Source organism: Numida meleagris, chromosome 3, assembly GCF_002078875.1.
Source record: "Numida meleagris isolate 19003 breed g44 Domestic line chromosome 3, NumMel1.0, whole genome shotgun sequence".
Taxonomy (NCBI): Eukaryota; Metazoa; Chordata; class Aves; order Galliformes; family Numididae; genus Numida; species Numida meleagris.
In genome coordinates this window covers 72,728,365-72,742,589 of record NC_034411.1, presented here as the reverse complement: position 1 = coordinate 72,742,589, position 14,225 = coordinate 72,728,365, and positions in this window count along the sequence as shown.

The window sequence follows — 14,225 nt, the reverse complement described above, 5'->3', positions numbered from 1 at the left end:
GTTCAGCTGCAGGAACTTTGTTCAATCATTACTCTTTTGTTTACCCTGAGGTGATAGATGCCAAATTCAAGATGATGATGTTGAGCTCCTGAAAGGTTTAATGAAAGCCCCAAGGTGGGACAGAGCCATTTTGCCTTGTAGCATGAGTATCACCCCCCTGAACAGTGTGCCAAAGATGTAAAGATTTTGCAACCTATGCTGGCAAGAGTAGGCAGAGTTATAACAAGAGGTGTTAGAGGGGTGATGCAGACAAGCTGTGGGAGATGTGCGGGTAGAATAACGTACATTGGTGAGACATGAAAAGCAAGTGAAACAGGAAGATGGAATTTGCTTCTGCCAAGTTCTGCACCGTACTGAAGCAAGCTGGAGATGAATGAGCATGTCTAAGGCAAATTCTGACCAGAGCGAGAGCCAGGCAACCTATAGTGCCCTCTCCAAGGAAAGATGGCTTTTTTAAGATTTATATCTAATCCCACTGCTAGAATAGCAAGGCATTCAAGCTTTCCAGAAGATAAAGGAAATTGAAGAATTTAAGCTCCAGTGTAATGAGATGCACTTTCCACCCACTTAGATTTAAGATTGTGATTCAGTACTGCATGCATGCAATTTCTGGGAGGGAAGGGCATTGTGGTGAATCTAAATCAGATTTCTGAGCCAGGGGTAGCAGATGGACCTCAAGAGAAAAAAAAAACACAGTCAGATAGCTAAAATAAGCAGATATGTTTCATCACTTCTATTTTGGTGATAGTGTCACCCTCTGTCATTGCCAATTCTAACAAGACCGGTAACCTCTTTAAAAATGAGATACACGGAAGATAAAAATATCAAGAGCAGAGGTCAGCTAATTTTGCAGCTTCATGGTTTTTGACCGATTTGCAACATCCATATCATCTGTCTGACACTTTGACACACACCATACACAAGGACACCGCTGCCAGTCCAGGAAAGCAACCGTTAAAGACTATCTCATGAACATAATCATAAAAGATTACATAGATAATATTTCATTAAAAATGGATGGCATCCAGACTTAGTAATTAACTCAATTCTAAGGAAAACTATAGCAGACTGAGAATTCATATTCTGATTTGATTGCTAATTTCTTCTATTAAAAGACAATTCTATCACAACATAACTAAATGAGGCATTGGAAAATCTCCTATACATAAAATCTTAACAGAAGATGGTTTCGATTGCTTATGTTTTTCTATCAGTGAAGAATTTTCTTTTCTTATTCCTGCATTGGGAAGTACTGCATTCGCAAGTTCTATTAAAAAAGAACAACAACAATAAATAAATACATTAATAAATAAATAACCACAACTAACTTCCAGGACTTTGCAACCACTTTTTATTTGATTAGGATGCAGGTGACAGTCCAGTCTTCACCCAAAGTTTAATATGAAAGAGATGCATCACTCCAGCATAATGCCCAACTCTGCCTGTGGTTTCAACCAGAGGAAAAACTAGTCCTTTCTAAATCTAGCTGAGGCAGTGGCATTCATAACAAGTAAATTTAGAATTGCATGTAAAGCAGAAAATTTCAGTCATTAAGAGGCAAATCAGAATAGTTTATAAGTTAGGAAGAGGTATTCACTGATAAAACACGTTCAGTTTCAGAGACTTCCAGTTACAGAAATTGTCACAGTCAAATATATAATTACCTTCTTATTCGACGCTTTAGATAAAATATGGCAAAAAACATCCATCTGTTCATTTTTAGCACTCACCCAGATAGAATCTATAGTGCCAATTTCTGCTCAGAAGTACACCAAGGTAAACCAGTAATAACTACTTTGACAGTAATGTATTCACTCCAGGTTTAATATAGAATCAAATTTGTTTCCTGTGTAACAGTACTCAGAAAGATCAGAAAATCTTCCCAGAGCCCTACCTAATACCTCTTCTGAAAAAACAGTGCCTATTATTATTAAGTCATTGTTTGTCAGTGAAGTACAAACTCTCTGTCCACTGTTTTACTGCTGGGAAAAATAATTTAAGGTATCATTGAGAAGAGCATCATTCAATGCTACCATCTACTGAATATGTCGAAGAAAAAACTGGGGATTTTCCTAAATATCTGGTTCTCTAATTAGACAACATAACATATGGGGCATATTACAGGCCGTTTTGAATATTTTTTCTTCAAACACTCATTTTCACCCTATATGAAGAAAGGCTGTATAGAGTTAAGGTTGCAGTATCTACCAGTATCCTCATGGATAACTGACTGAATGTTTTCAAAAAAATATGTTTAAAACATTGATAGATGTTCTAAAAGCCCTTCTTCACTTCAAAATATTCCACCTTGTGTTTCAGCTGGCTTCATAAGCACATGAAATCCCACATCAGAATGGCACTGCATATCAGATTTTATGAAGAAAAAATGCTTAAGCAAACTTGTTTTCACCCATCCTCTGAGGATATCTGAATCGTTGTCATACATTCCTCCATAATCGCAGCTTGAGCTTTGATTCATTGAGCTGCCAACAAGTGTTCACAGTAGGATAAATCTGGCTGTATGTTAGAGGCCCCCTGAGACATTTTGAAAGAACGGAAGCCTTTTCCTGCACAAAGCCTAAGGACTAAATTCTGCATGCCCATCTCCACTCTTTTCTCAAAATTCTATAATGTCCCTTTATTTGCATCTCAAGCATGGCCTAGCGGAGTCCCAGTACAATACTGTGCAGTTCTGTCCTCAGCTTGAACAGATGATGCTAACTAAAGGCAAGGAGTCATATTACAACACATCTAAACATTTTAACACAGCCTTCCCTTCCTCATTCGTACTTTTCCACAAGGATTCAAAAGGTAAGCTGTAAAATGCTCTAACCCTCAAAGGAGATGGCAAGCACAGCAATGTAAGAGAGACCTTAGAGTATGGCTAAAGCATCTGTTGTCCCTTGCATTCACCAGGCAAGGTCTGTGATAACTGCATTTATTTAGCAGAAACATATTACAGTACGGTAATGGTTTGAGTTGTTTCCCTTACCCACACCATGTTCTAAGAAAAACCCTAAGGAAACCCCACCTTCTGGAGTTCTCTAAATAAGAGTAGTGGGATCTTATTAACAGTTTCTGAGAATATTAGTGGTTGCTCAAGGTTCTCCTAATCTTGGGCTGCAACACCTCTAATCTAAATAATCCCCTTGGATTCAAACCAATAATCCTAACTAGAGTTTTAATTCCGTACTCTAACTTTCAGGATTTTTCAAAGGCAGTGAGTGATATTTCTAAATGCTAAAAACGGACCTACTGCATTTGCAGAAAATGAGTGCATCTCAAATCAGTTGCTGTATTTTCTACTTAGTATAGTAGAAGCAAAACATGAAATGCATTTCAAAAATGGATTGATGTTAAGATTTGAAGAATCACCTTTTAATCTGACAACTTCAGAAATCCACTTTGAAACTATTAAACATATCCACTCCAATACATTTAAAATTTATCAAATTCTTTTAAGTTTCCATTTTAATGGTAAAACTATAATCAAGGGAATTATATGCCATGACCCAGTGTATTCAGTGAGGTTAAATGGACCCAGAATTGGCTAATGAGATGCTTTTATTCCTCATACTTAGAAGCAAAATGAAGGAAAGGTAAAATATTTGCTCTCTACCCTCAGGTTTCCAGTACCAGTTGGGTTGACCAGGATAATGAAACAGATGTTGAAGAAATTAGTCAGCCCCATTTTGGCCTGTAAGCAACAGAGAAAGCAGCAGCAGCTCTGTGCCCCTTGCAGAAGAATACGACACCAAAAAGCACCAGTGTTCGTGGCAGCTTATTAGAGATTGGGAAGAGCCCTTAGGAATTCCTCTTGCCTAGACCAGAGGCATGCTGGGAACACCATATGCTGTCACATTTGACAAAATTTCTGCCTATTTAGCACAGCACCAGTAACCTGGATGAAGCACCACACTCCCATAGCACATCGCAGTAACTTCTATCATGCATTACAAGCACTTTTTTTACTTATGGCCCAGACAGTGTCTAACTGCAGAAGTCACAGTCCCTTCTGACTGGACTGTGAAGACAATTCTCTGTAGGAGGAACTGGAAGTCTGATTTCCTGAAGGTATTAAAAATATCCTTGGAGGGGATAGGTGAAAGCAAGAAATGCTGTTGGACACAGCTTGGAGCTAAGAAACAAGCCTTTAGAAAAGCTTTTCTCCATGCAGTATATTATATTACTAATTATTTAAAGAATCACTCAGAATAATACCATGTACCAGTACCATACCAGGGAGATATATAAAACAGACTAATAGTATCTAAATAGCAGTAACCATGCAAGTCCTAGATGTAGAATTTGATAGCAGCAATATTAATAATAATCACGTGACAGTATCACGTGACAGTAAAGTCACTACCTTATGGTAATGATGCAAATATGCCGTAAGTTAGCAATAGGCAAAATTAATGAAGTAAGTTACTAGAAGAAAGCAAAATGCAATGAGTCATGAAGTTCTTCTGCAAGTTCTTTCATTTGGATCACATTCAGAGAGTCTTAGAAATGTTACCTAAAAACTTAGAGTCATTTGTGAGCCTTAAGTAATGCCCTACAGGACAGGAGCAAGGCATTCATTCATTCTATTGCTCACACTCTTAACCAGAAGCAGGATAGAAGAAAGAGGAGACAACAAAAACTTTGCCACCCAAAATTTGAACTAAATTAACTCCTTATACTTCTGAGTATATCTTATTGCACGTATTCAGTAATGGGCAATACCTAAATTCCCTGCCCATACAAGATTTCATTTGATTCAGAGAAACCATATAGTATCATGGAATAATCATGGTGTAATTTTGTGCTTCTCCCTTTTTAAAACAGCCATTGCCATAGTAATAAACAAGTCATATCAGACAAGCAGAGAAAAAAATGAGCTTCATCTGACCGCTCTTTAGAGAAGCAACCGGTCCACATCCCACGTTTACCCTCCTCTGGAGTCACTGGAAGCAAGCAGACATTTCTGGAGAATGATTCATTCTACCCAAATATGTTTCTTGTATGGAAGGGATGATTCACCACCTGAAGATACCTAGAGAGCATATGGGAGTAGCTCAGATTGGATGCCTATTTTATTGGTGGTGAAAGTTCGGTAAAATGAATCTCTAACACAGTAACTACCTGATAGTTCTCAGAATCTAGAGAAAAAATTCAACATTAGGTGCCTCAATTTGGCTCACTCTAATAGTCTTATGTTGCTTTTCAAAAACTGACAATAGTTATAACTTATTCTTGACAGAATTCAAAGCAAATGCCGTGAAAAGACATGTACCAAGTGTTTAAGTAGAATAACAGGCACCATTTTTCTGTTCCTTTTGTCTCTCACATTAATATTGCAGAAAGGAGACACAAAGTGATTTTGAAGCATAGTTATTTTCAGGAAACCATAATGGGTCCCACTATAAGATATGAAACACAAACCTGTTAAAGCAATGTGCATTTCACTATAAGACATAAAAACCCACACAAAATCACACTGATCTATGACACTGACATCAAGAACATTAAGAAACATCCAGCTTGTTTCCTTCAAAATCTGCCAGCCTACATCTACCAGAAAAAAAAGAAAGTAAGCTCAGTTCACTGTCTTGCTGAACTAATGTTTTGGCATGGTAGAACTGGGTATATACCTCCTGCCAACTGCACAACTGTGGATGTTTCTCAGCCTACAATCCATCCTGGAGCCAGAATGCCTTGTTTTCTAAAACATCTGAGAGTATACTGTACGGAAACTGAAGTAACTAGACATCATTCTCAAAATAAACCATCTTCTGTATGATCTTCATATGAGGATATTTCATAGCAATGTGTGTCTCTATATCTTCAGCTGGAAGAGGCTTCACTCTATATAGCCATGCAACACTTTTAGTGGGACAGGAGTGAATGGACAGATGGCAAGAACCTGCCATATTCCTTGTTCAGTATTGGTCCTGGTGGTAAGAAAAGATCAGCCAGATAAAGAAATCACACATTTGTTATTTCCAATATTCCTTTGAAAAAGAATAATCCCAAATCCTGGCAAACCCATTTGAACTAAGTCCTCAGACACTGGAGAATATTAGGGACTACCATGACACTCTGGGCAATCACATATTCTGCCCAAAATATTTAGAAAATAGTTTATTCTTTCAAAGTTTTAGATATATTACTCTCTAAGCCATAATTGTACATGTTATGTGGCACATCTCACATGAAGATCGTGGTAAAATACCCTCGGCTGGAAATAAATTAAATTAAAATACTACTGGCTTGGATAAATTCATTGGAAAAAGAAAAGTCAAAATTTGTTTTCTCAAAGACCTGCTTGCTAAGTAATATTAATGAGCTCTGGATAGGACAAATGACATATAGATCATAAATGCATAACTGATAAAAGGACTTGGTACTCTATAGAGCCATTAAACTTGCTTGTCTAAAGTATTTACCAAGACTTATGTTGCAAGCATGCTTTTTGTCCCCTCCAGATTTGTAATTTCCCAGGTCACTGAACAATCAAAAGACTCTGTGTCTAGGCACTCAAAGACTGCTTCACCCTCCACTCCAAAATAACTCAAATATTGCAAACCAGGTCATCTGATAAGGTACCACCATATTTGGGACAAGATACATATTTGCCAGCACTACAAATGACTAAGTGGCTATCTGCAAATTCAACAGGGAGGAAAGCCAGTACAAAGGGCCATAATCATCCCATTACCATCATGTTACATATTTAAAATGCAGTAAAAACATGTAGCAGCAGAGCCTTTCCTTTATGCTGTGGCTGTATCTATCTTTGAAGACCAATTCAAAATTACACAGCTCACGTTGCAGAGTTATGTGTGGATAAGTCTGTAAGCATATACGGATAATGTGATGGAAATATTCAGATATACACATGATAAATCAATCCCAAAAGTACACTTCTGCCACAAAATAAAAATAAAAATAAAAAATTCTGGATGTGGAAAGAGTTTCAAACTCTTAATATGTGTTTGGAAAAGCAAATGAAAAAAAACTAAGCACAGCTGTTCTTCAGTTGAATGCACAGAATTTGTTTCTACCTCAGACTTCAAAATAAGAGCACCTGGAACAATGTACGCAAATCTTACAATTTTAATACTAATTTTAAATAACATTTTAATTTAGCCCCTTACATCTTCAGAGATATGGTCTGTAGTGGTCTGGAAGAGCCAAATACTGCAGGATTATACTGCAAAGTTAATTGTGACCAACTGTATAGAAACAAATGTACTTATTTCACATTTACAATCTCTATAATGACAATAAACATTGCTTCCTTGTAATGAAGATAGTCCAGCCATTGTTTTTCATGTAATACCATGCACATGAAAAATTGACTGAGGTACTATGAAATAACCTGGAATTAATAATTTAAAGATATAAGCAAGCTGAATATGAATACTAATCATGTTTGCAAGCCACCTTTCTTAAATACATACCTTTTTGTATTAAAAAATATGACCCTAGAGAAAAAGTAGTTTTTCAAATATCTCAGGTTTCCTAAGGGAGGAAGATTATGCTACGTACATTTATTTATTTTTACAAAAAAAATCTGCATATCGGTTATTGAAATGTCGGTGAATAAGCTACAAAAACATCAGTAAGTGGATGAGAGACTGTAATGCTTCCCACCATTTCAAGGACTAACAGGCAAAAACTTATCCTATTCAGTAGGAGTTAGTAGGAAGTTTAAAATTCCTGCTTATGTCAGGAATTAAATGACCAAATGAAACAAGGCAAGTATATATTTCTCCGACCAAATGGTACAGCTCAGCACACATTCATCCAGTTAAGGTTTGCCTTTAAAATATGATCTGTATAACCAAATTGTTAAATGGCATGAACCCTTGTCCTGTTCTAGCATCTGAGCCATGACCTGGAAAAGACCTACAGAAAAAAAGGCCTGTGAAGAAAATAAATACTTAAATAAAAAGCCTGTTAAATATTTAACAGCAAAGACTGTGCAGCAGTGCTGACAACCACAGAACAGCTGAGGTGGGAAGGGACCAACTGACCAAGGGAAAGGACGGGGCCCTGGACAAGGTGTCCCTGACTGTCATGAGGTGGTTGGAACTGATGTCCTTTATGGTCCCTTCCAACCCAAGCCATTCTATGATTCTAGCATCTTCAAGGAGAGAGATGCTACAGCTTCTCTGGGCAACAGGTCTCAGTTCTGCCACTTGCACAATGAAGTGCTTCCTGATGTTCAGACAGAGCTTCCTCTTCTAGTTTGTGCCCATTTCCTCTTGTCCTGACACTTGGCACCACTGAAAAGAGCCTGGTTCTGTCCTCTTTCCATCTTCACCTCAAGTATTTCTACACATAGATTCTCCCCTCTGAGCCTTCTCTACTCCAGTCCCAGCTCTCTCAGCCTTTCCTTACAGGAGAGGGGTTCCAGTTCCTTAATTCAGCCCTGCTATAACTATGCCCTGGCCTATTTAGCAGTGTAGATGCTATCTTGAAACCTGCAGTTCCCTCACCATGTCCAGAACTAGCTGACCTAAGGTGTTCGAGGTGTGCAGTTTTAGGCCCTGATGCAAGGCTCTGTGAGGTTAAGGACACTGGGTCTTCCAGGTTCCTTGATACCAAGATAAAAGGCTTTACATCTCTGGAGCCCAAGTTAAACTTGCACCTTGAATGCTTGTCTTGATCTGTACTGTGTCCAGTTTTGGACCCCTCACTGCAAGAAAGACATTGAGGCCCTGGAGCATGTTCAGAGGAGGGCAACGAAGCTGGTGAGGGGTCTGGAGCACAGGCCTCATGAGGAGCAGCTGAGGGAGCTGGGATTGTTCAGTCTGGAGAAGAGGAGGCTCAGAGGTGACCGTATCACTCTCTATAACTACATGAAGGGAGGTTGTAGTGAGCTGGAGGTTGGCCTCTTCTCTCTTGTAACTAGTGATAGGATGAGGGGGAAATGGCCTCAAGTTGCACCAGGGGAGATTTAGGCTGGACATTAGGAAATTCTACTTTTCTGAGAGTGGTCAGGCACTGGAATGGGCTGCCCAGGGAGGTGGTGAAGTCACCATCCCTGGAGGTGTTCAAGAAACATTTAGATATAGTGCTGAGAGACATGGGTTAGTGGGGTTATTGTTGGTAGTTGGATGGTTGGACTGGATGATCTTGTAGGTCTTTTCCAACCTAGCTAATTCTATGATTCTACGATTCTATGATCTTTGTAGCAGAGCCCCTAAAAGCATCAAGAGCTGGAAACGTAAGATTTTAAGCTTCCTGACACCTCTTTTCACAGTGAGACATCTCTACATTTCAGGCTCATTCTCTGGAGTTTGCCTGAGTTCTCTGTTCCAGAGACAGACAGCAGCATTTTGTTGAAAAAATACCAAAACTGAAGGTAGATTTTCTGAAGGAAGTGATTCTTTGCCTGCTGAGAGAATTTCTGAAAGCACCAACTCGCCTTTTGAATCAAAATCAAAACATTCTCAAAATGCTGGCATTTCCCACAGTTACTGTAATGTAATTGACCTATGGCAACATCATAAAATAATAATTGGTCCAAGACTGAAAGTAAAACTTTCCATAACCAATTAATCAGACTTTGTGCAACTTATTCCAAACCCCTGCTTAAAATGAGCTTGCAACATAAACTGAGCATGTAGTTTAAGAACAGAATCTAATTCTAAACAGCACATTAATTTTTAAAAGCCATCTAGTTACTCAATAGATGTTACATAAGCAGATACACAACAGACGGCTGTGAACTTTAAACAGAGCTGGAAAGTTTCTGTACAGCCTTGGATAGGAGAAATGGTGGGAAGGAGAGAAAGGGAATCAGATTCCAAGGCATATTTTTCACTAATGTAAGGATACAGCCGCTCATGGGAATGTCCGTAAATAGACCTCATCTGGCTCCTGGTGATCTTCAGCATCTCCAGAGACAGGGAAATGTCTGACTAAGGATCCTGTTTATTTATTTCCTTTAACTAAGGTTGCAATTAGGCATCTGGGGTTTTTTTGTTTTGTTTTGTTTTTATCAATTTCTTTTGTGCCTCATTTCTCATTTTACAGAAATTTGGATAATAGTGCATCTTTCCTATACAGTGTTAGAAGATATGTATATTTGGGAAAAACAACAACAAACACTGCTAGAAAGAAACTGTGACTGAAATGATCTGAGTTCAAAATACTTAAGAGTGGCAGTGGCCATGTGCTAAAATCCATACATTTAGGTGTCTGACATCCATGTCATTTAATATTTACTATTAAATTCAAATATTAAGAACACTACTGTTTTCCAGATTCTACATACCCCTACATACACCATGTAGGTTGTCATATAATAAGTATTTTTGCTACTTACTTTACAAACACTATTGAACAAATACTCAAATTCACCTCATTTAAAAGTTATTTTAGAAAACTGATTCTCTTGAATTCTTATTTAAACAGAACACAGAACAAACAAGAACTAAAGAACTTACTAAAGCATTCAAAAGATTTCTGAAAGTAATTGTCAATTTTCTTCTTCTTTGTCCTCTATCATTTGTGCCTTGTATTTAACAAAAACAGTGGATAAAGTAAGCAATGACAGTGAAATCTCTACCCTCAAAATCTAAATATCTTTTTTTTTCCCATAAGGAAGCTGTAAATATCTATTTCTACTCTTACACAAAGCTGCATAGAATAGATATTGAAAGACAGCATTATCTTTTGTGACATAAGAAACCTTTTCTCTATTTCATTTCACTCTACCCTCACAATTAGAATAAGCACTCTTCCTTGAATATGACTAACATATCCTACATCCGATTACTTTTCTCGGAAGAACAGAGTATGATGAATTATATTTTGGACTTTCTTCTTTTGAATGGATTTGCGGTCATGCATTTACATTTGAGGAGAGGTTGAATCCTGCTTTGCATTTGCAGTAAATGGTGATATGGTTGATGATGTCTTTAGCTCCTGTGGAAGTTCTTCCACTGGTCAAACAGCAGCTTTCAAGGAATCTCCTGGAAATGTGGCCACTCCACTTGGGCTATTGTTTCAATATATTTTCATTGTGTTTTGGTTTACTTTTGTACGTACTGTAGCTTCAGTCCCTCAAGAGACACTCAACAGAATCTGTTGCTTAGTAATCGTAACCTTCATGGAAATTAGCTTGAACTTCAAAAGAACAAAACATCTTTCATTAGTCACAGGTTTTAAAATAATGAATTCCCATGAGAAAGTTGATTAGAAAAGCTAACCTTCCAGCATCGAGCACCACCAGTGTCAACCTAAGATGTATTACAAAGGTTAGCAATGCTCTTGAAAGGGCCATTTCTTTGTATCCTTTAAATTATATTCAAGATGCTTCCTAGCAATTCCCAAGCTCACTTTGACAATGGCACTAATAAAGTGAAGTTTTATGAAAGTGAAATCAGCTTCTGACACCTAATGAAGTCAGAAAGAATTACTGTGGTCATATAGCCTTGCCTCCTGTACAAGCCATGTGAATGAATCATTGTCCTAATACAAGGCACCTCATAAAAATACCAAATATAAAATGCTTTTTGATTTTTTCTTCCCCCTTAGATACCCACTAGTTTTAAAATAAATAAATACAACCTGTTATGTGGATCATGAAAACATTTCACATTAGAGAATCACTGAAAAAAAAAAAAAGCTATGCAGTTAGGACAGTCTTCAAGGTTTCCAACTTGTCCAAATTAGTATTCTGCAAGTCAGGCCCCCACATGAAGACTCCTGGCTCCTTCACTTTCTTTTTTATTTATTATTTATTAATTTTGCATCAAACCCTCTATCTAATCTAACAAAATCAATAGAAGAGCAGCTCAGTCTATGGAATTATGCCTTCTGGATTTCTACATTTGAAATAAGAGCATGAGAATTGCCTAAACTTGAAAAAATTACGCTAGAAGTCTGAATAACTTTAGAATTGACTTTATAAAGACTCACCTACATTGAAACATGAAGAACTGAAGACCAAGTAAAGGTACAGAGGTAATACATTCTAGGAAAACAAAGTTAAATTCGTGTGTAGATGCTTTCACCAAGAAGTTGTCTAACTGTTTCAGAAAACTGGACCAAACTAAGGCCAATTTCCTTTTTCAGGAAAAAATCCAAACCGCAGAAGAACTGCTGATGTCTCATGCCTCTGGTCTACAAAGGAGCACTGCAGAAATTTAGCCTTAAGTTCTAAAATGCACAGTTATTATTACAGTGCAGTTATCACCAGAAATAGAATACATTAGAACATATAGAACGTATTGTATATATCAATTAAAAAAAAATAAAAGGTAGATTCAGACCCTCCAAATCTAAATTCAGTATTTAAAGCTGCATTCACCTGCATTCCTGCATTTAGCCCTAATGTTCATGGGTGCCTACGCTTCCCACATTTACATTCTTTACATGCTTTGGGGCAAGACTAATCTGACCAATTGTGAACAAACACCTCTAACTGAACAGGTTTCCTTCATAGTCAGTGGAGAGACTCCAGCTTTTCCAGGCTGTTTCTCTCACCCTAAGGTAAACTTTCAAAGTAGCTTCTAGAAATCACAGCTAAAAGCACCAACTCATCTCCACTAACTGCAAAGGAGCTTCAAGTGATTACTGGAGTCTCTGCTACAGATAGATAAAGTAACACAGATAAACCCCATCGTATCCATCCACCTCTGCACACGTCCAGAAGTAGCAAACAGTGCAGTGGCTGTCTCTAGGGCACTACGATTCATGAAGTGGCCTTTACATTACTTACATCACATGAGAAATTCCATCCATAGGCATTTTCAGAGCTCATTCTACAGCTGAGACATTTTCAGAGCTCATTTTACAGCTCAGATAGCAAAAAAATAAAAGTCAGTGGATTCTTACTTAATGGGGAACAAGAATAGAAATGGCATTCTCACTCCGTCCTACAAAAGCTGTTCCACTACAAATAGAAAGACTAAATTCACACTGAGAAAGGGCACACACAGGGAGGCTCTGACACTACCACCCTACTCTAGGACATTCTGCAGTTTATAGGCTGTAGGAAGGGAAGGACATCTAAGTCCAAGGAAACAAATTCTAAATGACTGCTCTCACCACTTAAGTATCAAACAAGAGAGGACAGAAGACAGGCCACTTTCTTCCTTTGACAGAAATGACTTTTTCAGAGAGACAGCACTGACACCACAAAGAACAGCAAGACTTAAATTGTTCCAGTACTGAGATCTTCCTGTAAGCTACAGAGGCTCTCCTGCCATTCCAGCTATTTATGCACTACTCTCAGCCACCAACATCTCCCCTATGTCTCTGACACAGGGCCTTGGTCCCTTAAATCCAAAGAAGACATTGATGTATATCATAGCAGTGATTACAGCCCCTTTGGAGATCTGATTAATTCACTCCTGGAGAAATTATTGCCATTTATTTCACCAGAACTTTTCTCTCAACAGAAGGGAGAGTGTTAGTGGAATTTCTACTCATGAACAGGCTTAACTTTATTTCAGGTCAAACACAGAGGTTTGAATTGCAGTCATCTATTTAAGGCAGAGCACCAATTAAACAAGGACTATGTCTCACAATTGCTATGTTCTGCTCCCACACACCAGAAAAGCCTGTTATCTACACAGGGTAATAAAACAGGAACAAGTTCTACTTTGATATTTATGAATACTATGCCACTTATCTGCAGTACTGTTAGTGGTTTTATATCAAGCTGCACTCACTGCTGCACAATAAAGCAAAATAACATGACACATTCTGTGCTTAAAGTATCCCTAACTGCCCCTTTAAAAACAAAAATCAGTCCTGTAAGGGACACGTAAGAATTATCACCTATTAAAGTCACATTTTCCTCCATCACGCAGTGCAGTCACTGACTTAAGGCTTTTTTCTCCTTCTATCAGAGCAGAGCTCTGATATCTCCATTGATCCCATTTTTTTCAAGAGCAAGCAGTAAGAACTTTAGTTCTGTTAAATACTCACCGGCAGATTCTGTGCCTGATGTACTCAAAAAGACAAATTCAGTGATGAGCTGGCTGTAGACTGTTGTAGCTCAGTTGCAATATATGTGCTCCTGTAACAGCTCCTCCCTGACAGCATTAATCTTATAACCAAAGTTGGTAAAACGTTCTAAGCCTATGAAGGATACTTCAAACCATACTCAAGGTGGGGTTACTGCAGAAGTACAGGGAAGGAGTGTTAAAATTGGGCATGTGGCTGGCTGAGCAAGGCCATTCCCTAGCACATGGGTGTCCAACCATTTGGTCTGC